The following is a 22,717-nucleotide window of genomic DNA, read 5'->3' on the forward strand; positions in this document are numbered from 1 at the left end:
TTTCTTCAATGTAGTTTACATGTGTTAGAATAACAAATAAAAACACCTTGACCAATCAGATTGCTTGGCTGAAACTACCAGCTGGATAAAACAGTACAGAAGTTTCCCAGTAGGTTCTCTGCTGCAGAGCTCTCTCTCTCTCTCTCACACACACACACACACACACACACACACACACACACACACACACACACACACACACATACACACACGAATGCAAGCACAAATGTCAACAAACATACGAGCATGCATGCACACACGCATGCACTCGCATTCAAAATGAAAACAAAACGGTGGAAACCAGTTTAACTGCTGGATCTTCTTGTAGAGGAACTCGCTTCTCGTGTTCTCTCTCTCTCTCTCTCTCTCTCTCTCTCTCTCTCTCTCTCTCTCTCTCTCTCCCCCTCCACACACAGAAAAATGAACACAACAATTTCCCTGCCACAATCGCCCCAATAAAGAAACGCTGCACGCTCCTGCACAGTGAAAGCAATGCTGTTGAAACCAACTTGCTGACCTCCTTTGCTAACCCCCCCCCCCCCCCCCCCCAAACCGCCGCACCCCGTCCCCCTCCCCCCTCCCCCCTCCCCCCTCCCCCCTCCCTGTGCAGCAGCAGCCACAGGAATGTGATTCATCCCTGCTGCTTTTGTCCAGATCTGTGCTGCGATCCTGTAGAGGAAAATATTTGTGAGACTGTTGCTGAGTTTCTGCACCGTTAAATCTTCACCAGGCAAGATCTTTATGTAAAAAATACATCAGTGTTATCTCTCTGAATCACAAAGTGAGGCTGCAGCAGAGAAGAGCGTCACATCAGCGCTAACTGAGACGCTGTAGATTCAAAGCTCTGGTGTTGGTGTGGTCACTGGTGGGCAGAGATGGGGACTGGAGTCACATGACTTGGACTCGAGTCAGACTTGAGTCACAACTTCAACTTGCTTGAGACTTGACATGATGCATGAAGAGAAGACTCACTGCGGTTAGACCACATATATCAGGCTAATATTGGCCTTTTATTAAATATCAAATATCAGCCAGCAGAGGTGGGGACTCGAGTCACACGACTTGGACTCGAGTCACAGTTTTAATTGCTTGAGACTTGACTTGATGCATGAAGAGAAGACTTGAGACTTGACTTGGGTTCTGGTGACTTGGGACTTGACTCTGACTTGTGCTTTGGTGACTTGAAAAGGTTTCTAAAGTCTTGACTTGAGATCTTGTGTTTGTGTAAATGACTCAGATTGAAAGTGATGAGATTTGTTCCAGCGGACGACTGAATTTAAATTCTGTTTTCTGAATTTGTATGGAATGATTGAATTTATTGAAGTTGAAACTGATTATAGAAATCAAGCTCATGATGCTCTTACCAAGTTTTTATCCTATTAAAACCATATAGCATTGAAAAGTCCTAGATATTTAGTTTTCTTTAAGATATTAAATTGATACTGGACTCTTGATTTCTTCTGACTTGACTTGCTGTTCTAAATACTTGGTTTCTTCCTACAAACGTTGGACTGTAACATGAAGAGCGTATCACGGCCACAAGGAAAATCCAAACCATTTGACATTTGAAAGAGTTCACACAAATCCCATGTCGTTAAAGGATAAGGCCGGTGTTTTTTAATGCATTGCTTACTATCAACAAATCCTATGAAAACAACAAAATCAACAATGCGTTTGCTCTACTCCCGTTACTTTCTGACTTCCCACGTACCGTTTTTAGCCGTCAACCCGGAAGTCATCGGCTCCAATTGTAAGCTAAAAACCTTTAAATACAGCTCACAAAGACATAGTTTACATTTTAAAAATCGTTAACTGTTACCACGAAAAGTCAGACTGTTGTAGTTATTACCAAATCAAATTAAAATGGGAACAAATTCTTCATTACGCCGGGGACTATTTTCGGTGCTACGGAACTACTTTCCTGAGATCGCAAACGTGTTTACAGCCGGCTTATTAAGTTGTTTGAGGAAAAAGTCTGCTGGCCCGGTGCATCGTGATGATGAAATATGTTGCCCAGAGCAACGGCATGGCTCTTTGACGTGTTTTTAACCGTTTTTTTAATACAATGGAGTTCTATGGCTGCTGGGACATGAGGCTGCATTGGGCACCGGCTACATGGACGAGACTTGTTAGCAAAACAAAATCATTGCTGATTTTGTTATTTTCATAGGATTTGTTGACGGTAAGCAATGTATTAAAAAACACAAGCCTTATCCTTTAAGCCAAGTCGGAGCACTTCCATGACCTAAAACCTTTATCTTTCCTGGATTGTTAATGTTGTTTTCCACCTCAGAAAAGTCTTAAAGGGGCAATAAAAGTTTCCATTCCAGTCGGGCCGCTGTGGAGAAAAACAAAACCACATCTAATGCAATGAATGTGAGAAGCACGTTGTAAAATACATTCTGGTGTCTTCCTGTAAAGTGGCCTCAAACTCCCTGACTTTCCCGATCTGGAATGCAACATTTTAATATTCCATGATATTCCAGGTATTCCAGGACTGGTGGGAACCTGATAAGATGTGAAAAGGCAGTAAGGGGGATGTGGAGGGGGTGGAGGGGGGGTCTACTCATTTCCAGACTCGTGTTTTGGACTCTGAAGTAGAAACAGAACAGAAACACAGCACCTCCCAGGGAATGTGTCACAGTGTGGGAGAGAGGAACCACTCACAGGACAGGGAGGAATGTATTACACACACACACACACACACACACACACACACAGTTTTGACAGATGATATCATACACACCCTTTAGCACATATTTTTCTGCATGCATACTATCACGTATATGTACACATACACACACACACACACTCAAATGACTACATGCAGTGCAGTAGATCTATGTTATGCTCTGCCTCTAGAAGGCTTTCAGGTAATGTAACGCACCCGCTGGCGGCCATATTGGAGGTCCTCAACTGAAAGGCAACAATAGCTGAAACCAGCTAATTGTGTTTCTAAATCTACAACATGGGTGTCAACAGAATTCAATAGATATCGTTAGTTTCTGTGCTGTTTTCGACTGGGAACCGATCATTTAACCACTGACCCATCTGATTTTGTGTTTAGATAATGTTAGCTTGTTAGCTAGCTAACCATAGCGTCTGCCAGTTACATAAAGCTAGTTTAAGACTAGTCTAAGCGTTAGACTGGCCTTCGATTGGACTAGTGTAATTAAGACTGTCTGTTACTTAAATATTACGACTTATTTTGAGGTAGGAAAGTTAGCCACCTTCCCCCTGGCTAATCTTGAGTTAAGAACTTTGTTGCTATGGTAACGAGTCGGCCTAACTGTCAGAGTGGGAAGTTTAAATACGTTTTTTCACACAAGATGGCAAATCTTTGGTTTTTGGAAAGAGTCTGAAGAAGAGAGAGAGTCTTCAGAGACAGAAACAAGCCAGTAGAGATCTACAACAACCAAGAAGCAGGAACAGGTAAATATAGGCTAAGTGTCTATAGCAAGTTTGACTTAAGGTCACATTTAGCCTCAATCTAAGATGCAACTGGCCCCAGTCAGCTAACCATCTGCCTTACTGTAAACTCATTTTATTAGCACAATAGTTAATGTATCTAGTAGCAGCTAGCATTAGCATGCTAACATTAACATCAGTGTGTTTGCTGGCTAGTTAGCTAGCTACCAGTTTGTTCAGGTTAACTGAGCTGACTCTTCTCAAGCTACAACTCAGAGTGTTTTGGAGTAGAGACTAGAGCTAAAGACAAGACAGTTTACTGAGTCACAGAAACCAAATCCACCTTATCAGACTGATCACTTTTACTGAGAATGAATTGACCAACATCTACCATCTTTTTTTTTAGATTTCTCTCTTTTTCTTGCTCAGTTGTTACATGTTCAGTCATTATTTGTGCAGAGCCAGTTCACCGGACCTCCATGATGACGCCAGACGTGGTCGCTGGGAGATTTGTGACGCGACTGCAGTGTTGTAGTGGTATTTGTGGAAGTGGGCCTCTAGGCTACAGCAGTAGTCTATAAGCACTGCTGGTTTTCTGTCCCATCAGCTAGTTCATTTCATTCCCGGCTGTAAATCGGTTCCTGATTAGCTGGCTGCAGTGAAGCCCAGCAGGGTTCTGGGTCTGGAGGAGCAGGACTGCATCCTGTCCCTGTGTGGATGTGGATGTGTCTCCTGTAGAAGACATGTGTTGGACACGGCAGCATTTCCCGTCTCATCACGTTCCCACATCCCCCCCTCCCTCCCTCCCTCCCTCCCTCTCTCTATCATTCGCCAGATCCCTGATGAATTTATAATCAAATGCATGCCTCGGTGTGTGTGTGTGTGTGTGTGTCTTGTATCCAGCCAGCGGTACAGTCATGAACATGTGGTGCTCTGCATATCAGTGGCAGCCAGTACAGTTCGACCGATTTGGGTAGTTGAAGGCCGATACCAATACCCATATTTTTGAATTGAAACGCCAAAAGACGATGCGTTGTGCCGATATTCAAGATCTTTAAATTTGATCATTTTCAGTCCAAGAAAATCCCCAAAAATGACAAGTATTCAGTGTTATGTCAGCGTGGAAAAGCCTCTGAAACAGGATTTAGACCGTCATGGGACACTAAAACTCTCCATTGAAATAGAGACTAATGAAAAAAATCTAAATTCAAGATGGAACCGCTTAAAAGTAAAAAAAAAAAAAAGGAGGAACTTCCATCATATCAAAAATGGATAACACTGATTTTCCAATATCTGAATTAAAAAAAAAAGGTCTGTATCGGCAAGACTGAAATATCGGTCTAACTGTAAAGGCGAAGAGGGAAATCAGTGAGGGAGCGAGGGAAAAGAAAAGAAGAAGAAGAAGAATTTGTGAAGTTTCTTTGCGTATTGGAGGTCAAACATACTGTATTACACACAGCAAGAAACAGACAATTTGTGTGAGATATAAAGAGAAAAGGAAGAGATTAGACAATAAGAAGAAAGAGGAGAGGAGTGTGTGTGTGTGTGTGTGTGTGTGTGTGTGTGTGTGTGTGTGTTTCCGCTGTTGTAAGTGTGTGGATTGAGGCCAGCTATGAGCCCACAGCCACCAGAGACGGAGAGATGAAGGACCATCGCAGCTCTGCAGCACATGCTTCCTATTAACTCACTGTGTGTGTGTGTGTGTGTGTGTGTGTGTGTGTGTGTGAGAGAGAGAGAGGGAGAGGGAGGGAGAGAGAGAATATGATGGTGCGGTGAGAGTTTTATAGAGTTGTATATAAGCTGGTGGGGGAGATTTCTGTGCTTCTGAAAAACCTGGGGCTTGTATCTGGTGTGTGTGTGTGTGTGTGTGTGTGTGTGTGTGTGTGTGTTTGATGGAAGACACATAACCCACATCACAGTGACGGTGATTTAGTCGGAAAAAGAGAGAGAGAGAGAAAGCGAAGGAAAGAGAGGAAAAAAACCTGAATATTAATGATGTAGAGAGAAAAGCAGAGAGAGGAAGAACAAAAGAGAAAGGAAAAGATAAATGGAGAAAGGGAAGAACTTCTCATCAGACTCGAGTCACAGTTTGAACTGCTCGAGACTTGACTTGATGCATGAAGAGAAGACTTGAGACTTGACTTGACTTGGGTTCTGGTGACTTGGGACTTGACTCTGACTTGTACTCTGATGACTTGAAAAGGTTTCTAAAGTCTTGACTTGAGATCTTGTGTTTGTGTAAATGACTTAGATTGAAAGTGATGAGATTTGTTCCAGCGGACGACTGAATTTAAATTCTGTTTTCTGAATTTGTATGGAATGATTGAATTTATTGAAGTTGAAACTGATTATAGAAATCAAACTCATGATGCTCTTACCAAGTTTTTATCCTATTAAAACCATATTGCATTGAAAAGTCCTAGATATTTAGTTTTCTTTAAGATATTAAATTGATACTGGACTCTTGATTTGTTCTGACTTGACTTGCTGTTCTACATTTAGACTTGAGACTTGACATTAATGACATGGACTTGACTTAGACTTGACTTGGTAATCTACATTTAGACTTGGGACTTGACTTGACTGACTTGGGACTCGAGCAAAGTTGACTTGGTCCCACCTCTGGTATGGAGAAATGTTATCAGGACAGAACAACAACATTTAGACTCGGGACTTGCTGTAATCCATACATTATGATCGCATGTATTTGATTTGTTGAACTGTCTTTTACTTGAGTCATATTAATGTTTGATTTATAATGTTTAGCGAGTCGAGACAAGGGATTTAATGGAATTCAGTTCTGTTTCCTGAGCTGAGCTGGACTTCATCATGTCATCATTCTCAGTTCAGTTCATGAACGGCTCCGATCCTGCAGCCTTCCTAACAGAAATGTTTGAGAGTGGAGGAAGGACGGATGATTGACGGAGGAACGGAGACAGAAACCTTTCTTATCCAAACAACCGCCTCTTTCGCCTCTTTCCCAGAAGTTGCTCTCTCTCTCTCTCTCTCTCTCTCTCTCTCTCTCTCTCTCTCTCTCTCTCTCTCTCTCTCTCTCTCTCTCTCTCTCTCCCGCTCTCTCTCCTCCCCCTATACGTCTCTTAATCTCTTTCTTCTGCCTCTTATCTCGCTCTCTCACTCCGTCTCATTCTCTCTCCTTCCTCCCATATATGTTTCTAAATCTTTTCACTCCCCCCCCCCCTCCTCCTTCTCTCTTTCTTTTTTCCTGCTAACCTCTCACATGTTTTAATGGAACATGATCCCTTTCTACAATGAATCATCACAGCAGAGTCCAACCACAGAGCGGGGAGGGGGCTCTGTGTGTGTGTGTGTGTGTGTGTGTGTGTGTTGGGAGGGTTGGAAAGAGGTGAAAGGAGAGTGTGTAGCTGCGAGAAAGGGAATGATAGAAAGAGGGAGAGAAGGGTGAGCAAGGTAGAGAAAAAGTGGGGAGGGGGAGGGAGAGAGGGGGGGGTCTGGTAGAGAGAGATAGAGACAAAGAGGGAGAGAGAGAGAGGAAGTAGGGGAAAAGTGAAGTGGAGAGATATAAAGAGAGAGAGGCGGAGAGACAGAAATGGAGAAAAAGAGCAGATTTCCATTTCTTCTCTCTACTTCCACCGTATGAAAAGTAATAAATGACACATTACTCATTACTCTTCTTACAAAGTAATGAATTACTTTACTTAATACTTCTTGAGAAAAGTAATTAGTTACTCTACTTGTTACATTACTTTTGCATTACACCCTAAAACGATTGTGCTTGGCTTTACAGAGGTGATGACTCGAGTCACATGACTTGGACTCGAGTCACAGTTTTAATAGCTTGAGACTTGACTTGACTTGGCTCTGGTGCTCATGATGCTCTTACCAAGTTTTTATCCTGTTAAAACCATATTGCATTGGAAAGTAAAAAAAAAAAAAACATTTTCAGAGCCTTGTATTTGACATTGTGTTGGAAACAGCCTCCTCCCTCTCCTTCTCTCCTTTACTTTCCTGACCTCATCTCTCTTTTTCCTCTCTTCTTTTCCTCCCTTAACTCTGTCTTCTCCTCTCCTCTCATCTCCTCTCCTCTGCTCTCCTCTCCTCTAATCTCCTCTCCTCTCCTTTCCTCTCCCCTCCTCTCCTCTCCTTCTCTCCTTTCCTTTCCTGACCTCATCTCTCTTTCTCCTCTTTTCTTTTCCTCCCTTAACTCTGTCTTCTCCTCTCCTCTCTTCTCCTCTCCTCTCCTCTCCTTTCCTCCTCTCCTCTCCTCTCCTTTCCTCTCCTCTCCTTTCCTCCTCTCCTCTCCTCTCCTCTCCTTTCCTCTCCTCTCCTTTCCTCTCTCCCCTCCCCTCCTCTCCTTCTCTCCTCTGCTCTCCTTTCCTCTCCTCTCCTCTCCTCCTCTCCTCTCCTCTCCTCTCCTTCTCTCCTCCTCTCCTCTCCTCTCCTCTCCTCTCCTTCTCTCCTTCTCTCCTCTCCTCCTCTCATAACAATATCATCAGTGTTATCTGTGCCCTACATTAAAAGTGGAGAGACAACAACTTGCTGTCCTCTGGAAGGTTTCCACTCATGATCCTCTCTTACATAAAAGTGTTTGTGTGTCGCCGGGACAGATAGAGAGAGCGAGGGAGGAAGAGAGAGAGAGAGCGACTAAGAGAAACAGATAAAGGTAGAGATGCATTAGCTGCTGAAACGACCTGTGAGGCTTTTAATGTGTAAAGACAAACTCCAGTCAGTTTGTGTAAAACGGCAGATGACTTCCTCTTTCTCCCCTTTTTCTTTTGCCGTTATGTGCGACAGTAGAAGAAGCTTCAATTGCTAGATCAATATTACAAGCAACCAATAATAAGGAGGTCAAAGGTCGGAGCCGTAGCATCCTGACAATATTCCTGTGACCCCAGTGTGATCATGTCAAATCCCTCAACCTGCCTCGTCTACTTCTATTTCAGTTGGTGATTTCCTACATTTCCCAGAATGCCTTTCGACAACCCCCAGAGAACGGGCCTGAACTTGTTGCATTCAGCTGTGGGTTATATGTGTCGATGGAGCGAGAGTTTCTCCAATCAGTAAAAAGTGAGAGTCGCCTTTTACTCAAACTACATCATGTCTCTCTGCTGCATTGCATTCTGGTCTCTCTCCTGCTCCTGTGGGTGGAGAAACTGGTCTCTCTCCTCTTCTACGATGGATTTCTCCCTGTGTGATTGTTGAACGTCTCTCGGTGCAAAAATGGCGGCTCTAGAAAGAAGCCCTCGCTCTTTGATTCTGAGGGACTGACACCAAAACCTGACGTTTACCGCTGATGTTTTACATCCTGAAACATTTTCTCATATCAAACTCCGCTGTAGCTGCTGGAAACATCTGGAGGTGACGTCACCTCGTCTACGATTGGCCAGTTATCAGCAGGAAGAATAAAAATACACCAAACAACAAAACTGGCCCAGAAATGCAAGTTACATCACTAATAGCGTTTCTGGGTGGATTTTTTCCTTTTTAAAGTCACAATGAAACGGCATTTTGAGAGCATCTTGCTTCCGTAATGTGATGTATTTCCTGTTGAAACAGGATGTTGGGGCGGGACATAACACAGAGAGGGATCAGTCAAAAGTGTAAACCAATAGCATGTCAGTTAGGGAGAGAGGAGCGGAGGGGCGGGACTGTTGAAAAATCTGTGATGTTTTTATTGGTTGTAATTTTAATTTACACCTGCTGGCGTGGCATGAGGTCGCTATTAAAGATACACTGTTTTCCAGGAAGTAACAAGTAAAGTAATACTTTGTTTTAGTGTTTATTGTCCACTAGATGTATATTATGGCCTGGAAATGAGCTAACAAGGTGGAAAAATCTTTCATTTCATTGCGACTTTAAACTTGTGTTAGTGTGAAAGTCTTCTGCTGTCTGACTGTTTGCTGGAGGCAAAGAGTGTGTGTCGAGTGTAAAGGCGTGTGTGTGTGTGTGTGTGTGTGTGTGGTGTATATGCATGTATGGAATGTGTATCTGAGTTGGTATTGTGTATATATAATATATCATAGTGTCTGTGTATATGTGACAGAATGTGAGTGTGTGGTTTCATGTGTAGTTTCAAAGCTCATCTAAAGGTTTGTGCAGGCGCTTATTGTGTGTGTGTGTGTGTGTGTGTGTGTGTGTGTGTGTGACAGAGGCCAGATACGGGGCAGCAGCAGGCCGTTGGAGCCTGGAGGCAGCGAGATGAAAAAGTTAATTGTGAGCGAAACACATTTGAGTTCTGCGTGACACAACAGACACTCAGACGGGGATTTTACACAGTTTGATTTTTCCACAGGATCTTACTGGATTTACCCAACTCCCATTCATATCTGATGGTCCCCTGCTCTTTTTAAAGATACAGCGCAATGACTTCAATTCATTTAATTCAACACAGTCTTCACGACGGCATCATTATGAAAACAATAGCTGAAAACCAATCCCCAAACTTTTGACCCTCACTGAGAACGAGGAGCAACTCCCATGAAAACCTCATCATGAGGGAAAAAAAAAGTGGATGAAACCTCGGGAAGAGCTTCAGAGAGAGGGATTAGTCGTTTTTTTTCAGTTTTTGATGGTTCAGCTAATTTGTTATTTAACTGAGAAACCTGAGTCTCTGAGCGAGAAACTGAAATTTCAAAACTGCCAGTCGTCTTTCTCCTCTCTCTTCATCTTTTAAATCCCTACTTAAAACTTTCTTTCATAGGCAAGTCTTTAAGTATTCGTTTTATTTCCCTCGCCTGTTTTCATCGCTCTTATTTCTTATCTGATGTTTTTTGCTTCTGCTTTTATTCTTCTTTGTTCCAACTGCTTTTAGCTTTTATTCTTCTGCCCAGTGCTTTTGTCTGGTCTGATCACCTCCGTTTTCCCTCCTCGTCTCTGTGAATCACTTCGTGGCTTTGTTTTGAAAAGTGCTGTATAAATAATAATTATTATCTTTCGCTCTGCCAACACACACCGCTCTTACTCTTAAGTACGTCAAACAAGCCTAATTATAGAAACGCCTGGCATACAGAATCTCATATCGCGGTTTATGAGGCTAATGTGAACCGAACACCAGGCCAAGCGAAGCCCTGAAACATGCCGCTCTGTCTCGTATGGAGGAAGCGTCACACCAAACTCCATTCAAAAATCTGGCAGTTTAGTGTTGTTTTGCTTATTGGAAAATCTGCATACGTGGTTGAGTTTTTTGCTCATTTTTTTACATTTTCAATCACTTAAACGTTAATTGTGTTTTTACATTAGTGCGCCACGATTAAATATATTTTTAAATAAGTTTTGCCAAACCTCTCAGGCTCATTCACTCCCATTCAATTCGCATAGAAACCAACTGGAGATTTCTAATTCAGTCGTAAAGGTAAATCCATCACTGTGAATGAGAAGCCGACAGTCAGGTTTTGCAAAGTTGCATCAGAGCGCTGATATCAGACTATGAACTCTGACATTTTGAAAGAAGTTCCAGTCACAGTTTCATATTAATGCGTCACATTTGGGAATCTGGTTTCTGCTTGTAAACAAGAAGAGGCAAGATGATTTCCACGTTTTCCTCTCCAAAATAAATCTTTCATCCAATAGCCAACGTTCTCTGAGATTACGTTACCTGAGGCTCCATCTGAAATGAGCAAAGATCAACGTTATTTAAATCAGCAGCATTTCCACAATCCATCGCCGATCCCCGATGTATTCGTCCAATCGGCAAACCCCGTTACTGACTGCACTGCTGGCTGGCTGGCTGACACACACACACACACACACACACACACACACACACACGGTGCATAAAGACGATTTATAGTCTCCTTGGGCAAGAGGTGCCGCCTTTCTAAGAATGGTGGTAGGAGGGTGTGAGTGTGAGTGTGTGAGTGTGTGTGAGTGTGTGTGTGTGTCTATCAGTTCTCATGACCGAGAATAACCTCCAGTCAGCATGTCTTCTTCACGGTCTCACAGTGATGATGTCACACATCAACCTGACTGTCAGGTGATGTGAGTCAGCGGTTCTGTTCATTCTCTCTCTCTCTCTCTCTCTCTCTCTCTCTCTCTCTCTCTCTCTCTCTCTCTCTCTCTCTCTCTCTCTCTCTCTCTCTCTCTCTCTCTCTCTCTCTCTCTCTCTCTTTTGTTTCTCGTTCTGTCCTGAAGTTTTCTTATGACTGTCCTTTCTTTCTGTCTGTATCGATATCTTTCTGTTTCTTTTCTTTCTGCATCTTTGCCACTTTTTTTGTCTCTCGCTTTGCATTCTCTCTCTTTCTCTCTCCCATGATCTCTCCCATCCTGTCTCAATCTCCTCTAGCTTTCCTTTAACTCTCTCTCTCTCTCTTTCTCTCTCTCTCTCTCTCTCTCACTCTGTGTGTCTTGGTCCCTTCCGTTCTCTCTCAGCCTCACTTTTTCCATCTTCCTCCCTCCATCCATCCTTCTTTCGTCTTCTCTGCATTCCTGCTGTATCAGCGGGGTAAACAGGCGCTGGGAAACATGTACATGGGGGACAAATATTTAGAGTAGTCGCAGCGACCTCGGGGCTCTATGCAAAATACAAAACCGCAGTCTGCATACATATCTGTCTGTGCATCTCAAACATTTAAATGGAAGGGTGCGTAGATTTAGGAAGAAAAGCCTCACTTGTCTTTGCTCTGGGCTCGAGGCAGGAACGCACCGCACGTCAAACACGTACAAGAAGCATCAGATGACAAAACTGCATTGATGCATCTGATCTTTGACCCAAGCAGCTGATTTAGCAAGCAGCGAGCTGTTTGTTGTGAGTGTTAAAGATGCATGAAATGAAAAATAACTTTGCCTTTTTGGCAACCTGGCAACAATAAAGAGACGGCTAAAGACGTGAGGAATGAAAGAAGGGCAGAGAAGAGGAAGGGAGGAGGCGGGAGGAAGGAAGGGAGGAAGGAAATGGAGAGGGAGAGAGCGTTAAAATATGATGGACTGCACCTATATTTGGACAAGAATTATGACAAGATCTATTGTTATGCCCTACATGGATTGGAGGTTGTGGTGTTAGAAAAAGTGAAATGTTTGGATGAGTGAAATCCATTGAAAGAGTGGGCTAAAGGTTAATTACAATATGAAGCAGGTACGCACATGTAATCCAGGAATCCCTGCAGGCAGCAGGCTGGGCTCCAGTGGAGGCGCTTGTCATTACATGAACCACTCACCAAGTTAAAGGACCTATATATAATTTGTCTCTTCCATTCCTGTAGTACTTGGACCCACCTGGTCCATTGCCTCTTGCTGCTAACAATGAGTCCCAACAGGGCTTGTAAAAATATCTCCAATATGCACTTAAACCCCAAGTGCTTCAGTGACCAGCAGCAGTAATAATAATAATAATAATAATAAACTTTATTTGTATAGCACCTTTCATACAAGAAATGCAGCTCAAAGTGCTTTACAGCAGAGAAATTACATGCACCAAGTGCTTCACATAAAACTTGATAATGATAGTGAGAATAAGATAAAGAGGAGAATAGAATACATAAAATGCATCTTCACATGAAAATAGACATAGAATGAGCATAACATAAGATGGAAAATAAAACCCAGTGAATAACAATAGTAAAAATATGAGGAATGCATAACATAAGATGGAAAATAAAATCCACTGTAAAATAATAATAAAAATAAAGTTAAAAAATAGAGTAGACTGAGGCCTTGTCCACACTAAGCTGGGGAAATTTGAAAACAGCATCTTCGTGTCGTTTGCGTTTCCGTCCGCACGAGTCCACACTTTTTCTAAAAGTTTCCCGTCTACACTGATACGCATGCGCAAGCCCGTGACCCATGACCTTTATGTCGTTACGACTGTTTATGGAAGTGTTGTCAGAGCTGCAGCAGCAGAGCCTTAAGCGCCAAGGAGATCATGACAAGATCATGACAAAAGCGAGCCAGACTTGAGCTGCTTTTGAAAGTAGCGAACAAGTACAAGTACAAGTACAAGACCGCCAAAGTCATGGAGAATATAGACTGTTTGACTACCACCTGAGTGAGATCACATGACAATCCCACGTCAGCGTTTTGGTAAAGCTCTGTTTTTCCCGTCCACACTACAACACGAAAACCGCCGTTTTCAAATGTATCCACTTTGGAGAGCGTTTTCAGAAAGCTCAGTTTTCGGTGGTCAAAAACATCGTCTAAGTGTGGATGGAAACAGAGAAACAAAGATGTTTTTTCAAATTTAGCTGGATTGGTGTGGACAAGGCCTGTGGTTGTACTGGACCGCTCCCAGGTGTATTAAACTGTGTGAATGTGAAGCAGGGTGTTGCTGTACAAAACGTGTCTGACTGAACTTTCCCTTGATCAAGATTTTTTATGATCCAAATAAAAAATGCGGCAATGCAAGATCATCATTCTTCAAATTGTGTGAAAGTGAGGGAGCCTCCTTGTTGATCCGGATTTTCCCCTTTTACCGGTCAGTTCAGGTAGTTCAGGGTTGGGATTTACTCTGCTCTATAATTCTGTAGTTACACCACCAACCTGACTCATGTCTGTTTTTCTGGCAGGTCAATAACTCGGACTCCGTTGTCATCCTGATGTCATGTTTCTGTGTGTTGGTCCTATTCATGCCACTTTCATTTGAAAACCTTCTCACTTCGGTTTAGGTGTTTTTTTTCCTTACTTGAATTGAAAGTTTGCGTAGTCCTTTATGGTTTGATTAACTTTCATTTCCAAGGAGCCCATGAAACCAGTTTGGTGACTTGGCTTCTTTTGTTATATGGTTTTCATCTTGCTGTAGTTGTGTCCCATGAATAAACTTTTAGGAACTCCCCCCTACTGTTGAGTTGCACCCCGCTGTGCATAATCCATGTCTTGATTGTCAAGAGGACTAATCATCTCAGTGGATTTAATCAGTGAAATCAATAAGGAATCAGTGTATCAGTCAGCTGATATCAGTTCAAAGCAGTTTACAAAGCTGTTTTAATATGATTTTTTGCTGTATGGTAATATCATATTGTGTTGTCGTTGGTGTTGATGTTGAACTTGGCCACCTCTTGCACGTCGCCGTCCGTGAAATGTTCACAATTCTTACTTAAGTGCTGTGCAGTAGAACCAAATGAGTGTATTGTAACACAAAACTAAAGTGTCTCTCAACCCACTTCCTTGGATCTTTCAACGGCTGAAGAGAAAGCAAAACCTGATTTTCCAAACGGTTCCTTCCTCCTCGATGGAGCAAGAATGCAGTAGAAAGTGGGACTTGTGCGACGCCACCTGTGTACCTGTGAGTGTTTTTGCCAGCGACTGTCTGTCCCATGTTTTGCTATCGTCTCTGAATCAGCTATCTGCGGCCGGCTGTGTCACCGCGTGAAGATTTGGTGACTTGTTTTTCTCAACCGTGTGTCTAGACTCGGTCGTTGACTCACATGTCTGCAGCTTTTGGTCTCTCTCTCTGCGTCTCCTGCGTGTTTAATCTGCCCGCATACCCAGAATCCCTCATTCCCGATTTGCTTTCGCTTTCGTCACTGTATGTCCGTCTGTTGGGAGCTGGCATGACGTCCTGCCAGAACCTTTCACTGTCCTCTACCCTACTTTTCACTGTCCTCTACCCTACTTTCACTGTCCTCTACCCTACTTTCACTGTCCTCTACCCTACTTTCACTGTCCTCTACCCTACTTTCGCTGTCCTCTACCCTACTTTTCACTGTCCTTTACCCTACTTTCACTGTCCTCTACCCTACTTTCACTGTCCTCTATCCTACTTTCACTGTCCTCTACCCTATCCTCTACCCTACTTTTACTGTCCTCTACCCTACTTTCACTGTCTCAGCAATGAAACAATACTTGGGAGAGTATCCGTTTAAGGAAGTCACATTCCTAGAGATGGTGTCTCACGCTTATCCTATTATTCTCAATAAAGAAAAAAATACCAGAACACCCTTTTGTTGTTGTTGTTGTTGTTGTTTTGTTTTTACAAGGAAGTCCCTAGCAGTATGAAAGGGGAAGTTAAGGCCCTAAGTATTTATCTGAATGGCAGTTGGCAGAGTAAACGACGGTAAAACGGTTACAGCAGCGCGCAGGTATGAAGGAGCGGCCCGGTGCTGGACGGCCGCCAGATCCACCTGTCTCTCCTTCCCAGCCCCACCTGTTGGAGGGAGGGAGGGAGGGAGGGAGGGAGGGAGGGAGGGGGGGTGGAGAGGGGAAGAGAGGCGCGCCGCTCCAGCCCTGCACAAAGCAGGTTCATGGTAATGAAACGGAGACACTCTGCGAAAGAGACAGCAGTTGGATTACCTTGGTGTGATCTTTGACTCGGGATTTGATTTTGTAAGAAGATATTGGAGGGATTTTCTGGGGAAGCGGCACAGGTAGGAGCGTTTTGGAAAACCTAAGAGCTGATTAGGGTGGATGGTGTCGTTTGGTGTGGGGTTAACAACTCAGAAAAGAAGCGGGATCCAAGGCGTTCCTTGAATGAAGTTAAAAAAGCCGTTAATCCACTGGTTTGATCTATGAACAGGAGATTAATACTCCCAACGTGTTTCAACCTCAGTCTTCATCAGGGCCTAAGACAGTTTCATGCTGTCAAACAAAATGAGATTTCATAAAACAAATGACTTTGAGACTTAACTTTAACTTAACAGAGAAGCTATTCACAAGAGTTCACAGGTTCTCTGTTCCTGTGATGCAGTGGGATCCTGTTTAACTGATCCCAGTTTATCTCCCTTCTGTTGAATCTATTGTTTTGGCACTGTGGCTTTGATCCTGGCACTCCTCCTTACTCTAAGTTACTCATAATGTTTGTGATCCACAAATCTTATTCAACTCCGGCACTCACTGTAAGTCTCTCTCGATGAGAAAGTCAGCTAAATGCCTAAAATGTAAATGTAAACAGTCATCTGTCTTTTGAACGGACCCAGCTACCAAACGATCAACAAGATAGTGACTAATGAGCAAAGAATGTGGCAACGCGGAAACATCTATTGGATCTGTGCATAATTATTGGAGTGTCTTCATTTATACTTGGAACTATTAAATGCATGTAAATGGAAAGAGGTATTTCCAAATACCTTTGCATACACATTTTAGATTTTGAATAATCTTTGAGCCAGGATTTACATTTACAACATTTCAGTGTTTTTAATATTTTATTTTCATGAACATTTTTTCTTCTTTTGGACACACCTATAAAATCAAGGATGTGAGGAAGAACTCAAAAAGCAAGAAACTTTCTAACGAGTCCCTCTTATTAGAAATGAGTAGGAGTGGTGTGTATGAAAGGGTGAAATCCTGAACAAACCTGTAAATTATAATTTCTCTGTTTAATTTTTACTGGAGATTCCTGTTTCCCTTTCTTCACTCCCATTATTTCCTGTTTTTCCACGCTGTCCTGATCACGTCCCCAGAGGAGTTTTTGGGAATCCGTCTCATCCGACTTCATGATAGTTTATACTGACTCCCACGCACTTAGGTTCCCATAAGTGACCCGTGGGGATCATGACATTTGATACTTACTCACACATACTTGGATTATTGTCATATTGTCAGTCTTAAGCCCCACAGGCAAATTAAGAACAAGCTCCACCCTTGAGAGGTATGGGTGCCAGTGGAGCAGTACTGCTGGTAGTAGAGCTCTTCGGTCGGAATTAGCCTCCTGCTATTTTACAAGAAATGCTTTCCATGCATCCTTAACCCAGGGTTAGCCGTAGCCATAGAGCGAAGTGCTTCCCAAGTCAGGTTAACTCTTAACTTGTATCCCAGCAGCACATTTAGCACAGGTTTACAAAGGTTCTAGAATGCAGTCATCTCAGGTTTAAAAAGATTCTGTGGTGCATTTAGCCCCAGGGTTAAAAAAGGTTCTAGAACAGTCAGAAACATTTCAGCAGTCAGCCTGAAGTGTTTTAGAACTGCAGTAAACCTGAAAAGGTTCTAGAACTGTAGTAAGTTAGAAAAGTAAGCTTGAAACTGTTCTAGAATGCAGTGAGCCTGAAAGAGTTCTAGAACGCATTACGCCTAAATAGGTTCTAGAACTGCAGTAGGTTCTAGAGCGCTCCGGGCCCTGGGGCCGGCGCGCTGCGACAGCGGCGGCGGTGTTTCAGTGTTTTCTGGTTCCCACGCACTCTGGCTCCACTGGATGTGTGACAGGAAGTGAAGTTATTTTCAACCATCTTGACAAATGATGACGGCAGAGCCGGACCATGTTTCAACAAACTAGGTGTAGAATGGACTGTTATTGTTTTGGGTCTGGGTAATAGACTGTGTGTGTGTGTGTGTGTGTGTGTGTGTGACCTGAACTGCGTGCTGATCGAGGTTGGCTGTGTGTGTAGAGAATCTGTACTTCAACAGAAAATTATCTGAAGAGCAACCAAAATGCCAGAAAACACACACACATACACATTATACACACAACAAACTTCCAAGGACTTGCAAAAAAATAAAATATATGACAGGACAGTATGTCTTAACACACACACACACACACACACACACCACACACCACACACATGAGCATTTAGCCCTTGGCTGCTGAATAAACTGTTTATATGAAACGGTCAGGGAAGTAATAGTTTGAATGTCAGCAGAGAGGGGGGGGGGTGGAGAGAAGGAGGGGTGGAGAGGGGGGGGACGGGGGGTGGAGAGATGGAGGGGTGGAGGGGGGGGGACGGGGGGTGGAGAGGGGGGGAGGAATGGGGAGTACGGCATCTGGAAGTGATTTTTCAGGAGAGGAGGAGGATTAGTTCTGTTGTCATACTGATTGTCTTACTCATACCGTCTCTGTCCTGTCAGGATGTTTATGTGTCGCTGGATGTGCCAGATTCTGTGGTGTGTGTGTGTGTGTGTGTGTGAGAGAGAGAGAGAGAATGTGTTAAAGTATGGCTGTCGATGCATATGCATGTGGTTGACGTGTCTTTGTGTGTGTGTGTGTGTGTAATGTCAGGCATGCTTTTATGTCATGTACTCTGTGGGTTTGTGTCTGTGTGTGTTTTGGCTTGGTTCTGTTTCACATATCCTACGTGTGTGTGTGTGTGGGAGAGAGAAAAGTAGGGTTCAACTGATATGGGTTTTTTAAGGCCGATGCCGATATTTTTGTACTGAAGCAGCAGATAACTGACATTCCTCTATCTTCTGTGCCTCTATAAATGTGACCAGTTTTATGCCCCAAAAATGACAAGTATTTAGTGTTTCTGCCAGACTTTTCTTCCCGTCAGGGTGGAAAAGCCTCTGAAAGCATTTAGACCATCATGGGACACTAAAACTCTCCACTGAAACCCATAGAAATGAAATACTTTTAGTGTCCCACCACACCTAATCAATGGTAGGAGAAACTCTGATATATTACTGCCTTTAAATTCAAGAATTAATTTACAAAAAATATTATTGAACAATAACATTTTATTGCAGGTTTGATAGACTGGTTTTCTGTAGCTGTGATCAGAGAGGAACCTGCATCATATCAGCATTGGACGACATGACTGTCTGACAGAGGTGTGACCAAGTCAGTCTCAAGTCTTAATGTAAATTTGCAAGTCAAGTCCATGTCATTAATGTCAAATCTCAAGTCTAAATGTAGAACAGCAAGTCAAGTCAGAACAAATCAAGAGTCCAGTATCAATTTAATATCTTAAAGAAAACTAAATATCTAGGACTTTTCAATGCAATATGGTTTTAATAGGATAAAAACTTGGTAAGAGCATCATGAGTTTGATTTCTATAATCAGTTTCAACTTCAATAAATTCAATCATTCCATACAAATTCAGAAAACAGAATTTAAATTCAGTCGTCTGCTGGAACAAATCTCATCACTTTCAATCTGAGTCATTTACACAAACACAAGATCTCAAGTCAAGACTTTAGAAACCTTTTCAAGTCATCAGAGTACAAGTCAGAGTCAAGTCCCAATTCACCAGAACCCAAGTCAAGTCAAGTCTCAAGTCTTCTCTTCATGCATCAAGTCAAGTCTCGAGCAATTAAAACTGTGACTCGAGTCCAAGTCATGTGACTCGAGTCCCCACCTCTGCTGGCTGATATTTGATATTTAATAAAAGGCCAATATTAGCCTGATATCTGTGGTCTAACCGCAGTGAAAATGCTGCATGTATTCATGCATGTACATACGTGTGTGTGTGTGTATGTGTACTACCTATATGCGCCCCTATTTCAGTGTGTGGTCTTGGACATTCCTTTATATCTCATTCTGCGTGTGTGTGTGTGTGTGTGTGTGTGTGTGTGTGTGTGTGTGCAGTTATGTGCTGATCCCGTGGCTGAGCATTGTGTTTGGGTGTAACAGTTAAGTCAACAGGATCAGTCTCTGTTAATGTTGAGTTTGGATAAAACTCCACTCAGTTCCACAGAATTTCACATTTGATCCAAACGCTTAATGTTGACAGGAGAGGAGGAGGCGGATCGTTTAAAGGAGACCTCCGCCACACCTGCATCTTAGGCATTTCCCACAGATCACCTGTCAATCAAACAGTGTGGGCGGAGCTTGGATTCTCTGTTGATGCAGTTTGAGTTTCTCTTTTCTTCGCCTGTTCAGCCATGGTGGCTATCGCTGCTCATGCTAACTACCCAGTTCTTCTTCTTCTGTTTATTCCAAACAAACCGGAAACGTAAAACGCATCACTTCCTGTGCAGCAGAGGATTTTTCCCGGGAAAGAGCCACCAGACGCCGGCTGTTTAGAACAGACAGTGGAAAAGATTTCATCAACTGGATATAGATTGAATCACTGTTGTGTTATATGAGTCGGGTCGAATAGTATTTCATCATAATTCTTACTGACGGATGACAAAAGTAAAAGTAACTTTAGGTAGAGAAAGGAGAAACGGATGGGAGGAAGAGGAGAGGAAGGAAAAAAATAAGAGAGAGAGAGAAGGTGTTCTGTTGTTTTGTGAAGAGCAGATGGGGTGAAATCCTCTCCCTCTGCTCCGTCCCTGAACCCTGAACATCCTCACATCCTGGAACTGCTTTCAGCCAGAGGCCAGCACCCCGCCCCCAACACACACACACACACTCACACACACACACACACACACACACACACACACACACACACACACACACACACACACACACCCCTCCCTCCCCAGTCACACAGCTGTAGGAATCAGAGCTGCTCTCTCTCTCACTTGCGGTTGGAAACAACTTTACCCTTAATGACCCTTTTTCTCTCTCTTTCATATTTCTCCCTCCACCCTCACATTAGCAGCCCTGCACACGGTTCATTTCGTTTTTGATGGGGAACTGATCATTTCCCCACTGATAATCTGATTGATTTTGTGTTTAGATTGTCAGCTTGTTAGCTAGCAGCTAACCAACACCATCTCCTCTAAACACTTCAGATTTGTACTAACTAACTAACTAATGTATCTAGTAGCAGCTAGCGTTAGCATGTTCACATTAACATCAGTGTGTTTGCTGGCTAGTTAGCTAGCTAACAGTTTGTTCAGGTTAACTGAGCTGACTCTTCTCAAGCTACAACTCAGAGTGTTTTGGAGTAGAGACTAGGGCTAAAGACAAGAGAGTTTACTGTGTCACAGTAACCAAATCCACCTTATCACACTATTCACTTTTACTGAGAACGTTACTGAATGGATCTACAGCCACACCACAACAACCTGACTCAGCTGCTCTCTGCTTCTTGTCTGGTTTTTATATATTTAGCCATTATTTGATCACAGCCAGTTTTCCACCTGACCTCCATGACGGTGCCAGCGGTGGTTGCTAGGAGATTTGTGACACAACTTTGCAATACCGCTACTGTTCACCAACTCCCATCAACCCCCCCCGCAGATATATTTCCGCTATTTTGTGCTATGGGGGAGGTGAAAACCCTGCCTGACTTCCCCTTTAAACCTTCTCATGGCTTCTTGTGGTTGCAGAGTGGCTGGGCCTTCGCAACGTTGACCAGCGCCTCTACGTCTTGGAGCGTCTCGAGGAGCTGGTGAGCCTGCAGGAGGGCCAGAACCGGGACTTGAACTCCCCGCCGCCGGGCTATTGCCACCCGACACCGGACCACCTCGCCCCGCAACCTCACCCTCACCCTGAGCAACCCGCCCCTGGGCAACCCAACGGGCCCGCAGCATTTCGCCATGAGCCGCCCTCGCCACTGAGCCCACCGGGAGAGTGCGGTGAGAGCAGCCATACAGGTAGGTAGACCTGGGGGGAGGGGAGGAATAAGAGAGGGGAAAGGAGGAGTGAAGAAAGAGCAAAGAGGAGGAGCAGGAGACAGGGAATGTAGGTAGCTTTGCGAGGGTGGGGAGAGATAGTCGAAGGAGGAGGAGGAGGAGGAGGCGATACAAGGGAGGCAGAGGGGAGGAGGGCAGGTAGGGAGGAGAGAGGAGTGAGAGAGAGGCATCGAAATGGGAGTGAAGGAAGGGGAGGACGAGTGGTATAGAGAGGGGAGAGGAGGAAATGTAAGGAAGAGGGGAGGAGGAGAGGAGAGGTAGTCAGACGGAGGTGAGGAGGAGATAGAAGGGAGGGAGGAAGGAGAGAGGGGATGAGGAGAGAAGGGGGTAGGAGGTAGAGAGGGAGGAGGGTGAGACAAGAGGGAGAGAGAGAGAGAGAGGAGAAAGGAGATGGGTGGATAAAGAAAAGAGGGAGGAGAGGGGGTGTTGCAGAGTAAAATGGGATTTGATATACAGTATATCAACACTGTATATTCCTTCACTAAAGGAACACACCACATTTTGGGGAAATTGGCCCGATAGTTTATTTCTACCTGTTAACTGATGAGAACACAGACACCGAAATCATCCATGTGTCCCCGGTAGATCGTTCCCTCTGCTGCTCCATGCTAACACTTTAGCATCCACTGTGTTGAGTGATAGCAGGCGACTAGCATTACCTCAAAAGTGAGAAAACGAGAACTTGTAGCAGCTCTAAAGCTAAATTGTAGGCTAATTCTGGCAGTTTTGTGTAGATTGGCGTAAATTATGATATAAAAATAACATACTGTTTTGAACAATCAGGCACTACTTTCACTGTTTGCATAGGAAGTGAAGTTGCTGGGCTATTTCACCTGAAATAGTTCCAAAAATATCAAAAACATAAAAAACATCAGCTATATTGAGTTGGTGTTTTTAATAAATTCATATAATAAAAATCACCATATGATGGCCATATAATAAAAATCACTAACAACTGTTTATTACTAAAAGACCAGTCTTCTTATCATTTAAGATTACTTAACATTTAGCTTATAGAGCTGCTACAAGTTCTCATTTTCCCACTTTTGAGATCATGCTAGTATCATTCAGCATAGTGTATGCTAAAGTGTTAGCATGGAGCAGCAGAGTGGACGCTCTACCAGGAACACATGGATGATATTTTTGTCCTCAGCACTAAGTTGACCAACAGGCCAATGTCCCAAAAACTCAGTGTATTCCTGTATTCTACCCTGCATGAAT

General features: G+C 43.4%; 2 protein-coding genes across 2 annotated transcripts in view; one reads left to right on the top strand and one right to left on the bottom strand.

Annotated features, from left to right (window-relative positions):
* Positions 1–19,786: 19,786 nt before the first annotated feature.
* rbm41 (RNA binding motif protein 41) overlaps positions 19,787–22,717 on the bottom strand; it is a 111,343-nt gene continuing 108,412 nt past the window's right edge. The window contains exon 8 of the mRNA XM_071914080.2: positions 19,787–19,826. The gene's annotated coding sequence lies outside the window, so the exon portion shown is untranslated. The remainder of the gene's footprint in view (positions 19,827–22,717) is intronic.
* Positions 21,194–22,717, top strand: part of amot (angiomotin) — a 31,402-nt gene continuing 29,878 nt past the window's right edge. Inside the window, exon 1 of the mRNA XM_071914079.2 lies at positions 21,194–21,457. The gene's annotated coding sequence lies outside the window, so the exon portion shown is untranslated. The remainder of the gene's footprint in view (positions 21,458–22,717) is intronic.

The sequence above is a fragment of the Centroberyx gerrardi genome, chromosome 11 (genome assembly GCF_048128805.1).
Source record: "Centroberyx gerrardi isolate f3 chromosome 11, fCenGer3.hap1.cur.20231027, whole genome shotgun sequence".
Lineage (NCBI taxonomy): Eukaryota > Metazoa > Chordata > Actinopteri > Beryciformes > Berycidae > Centroberyx > Centroberyx gerrardi.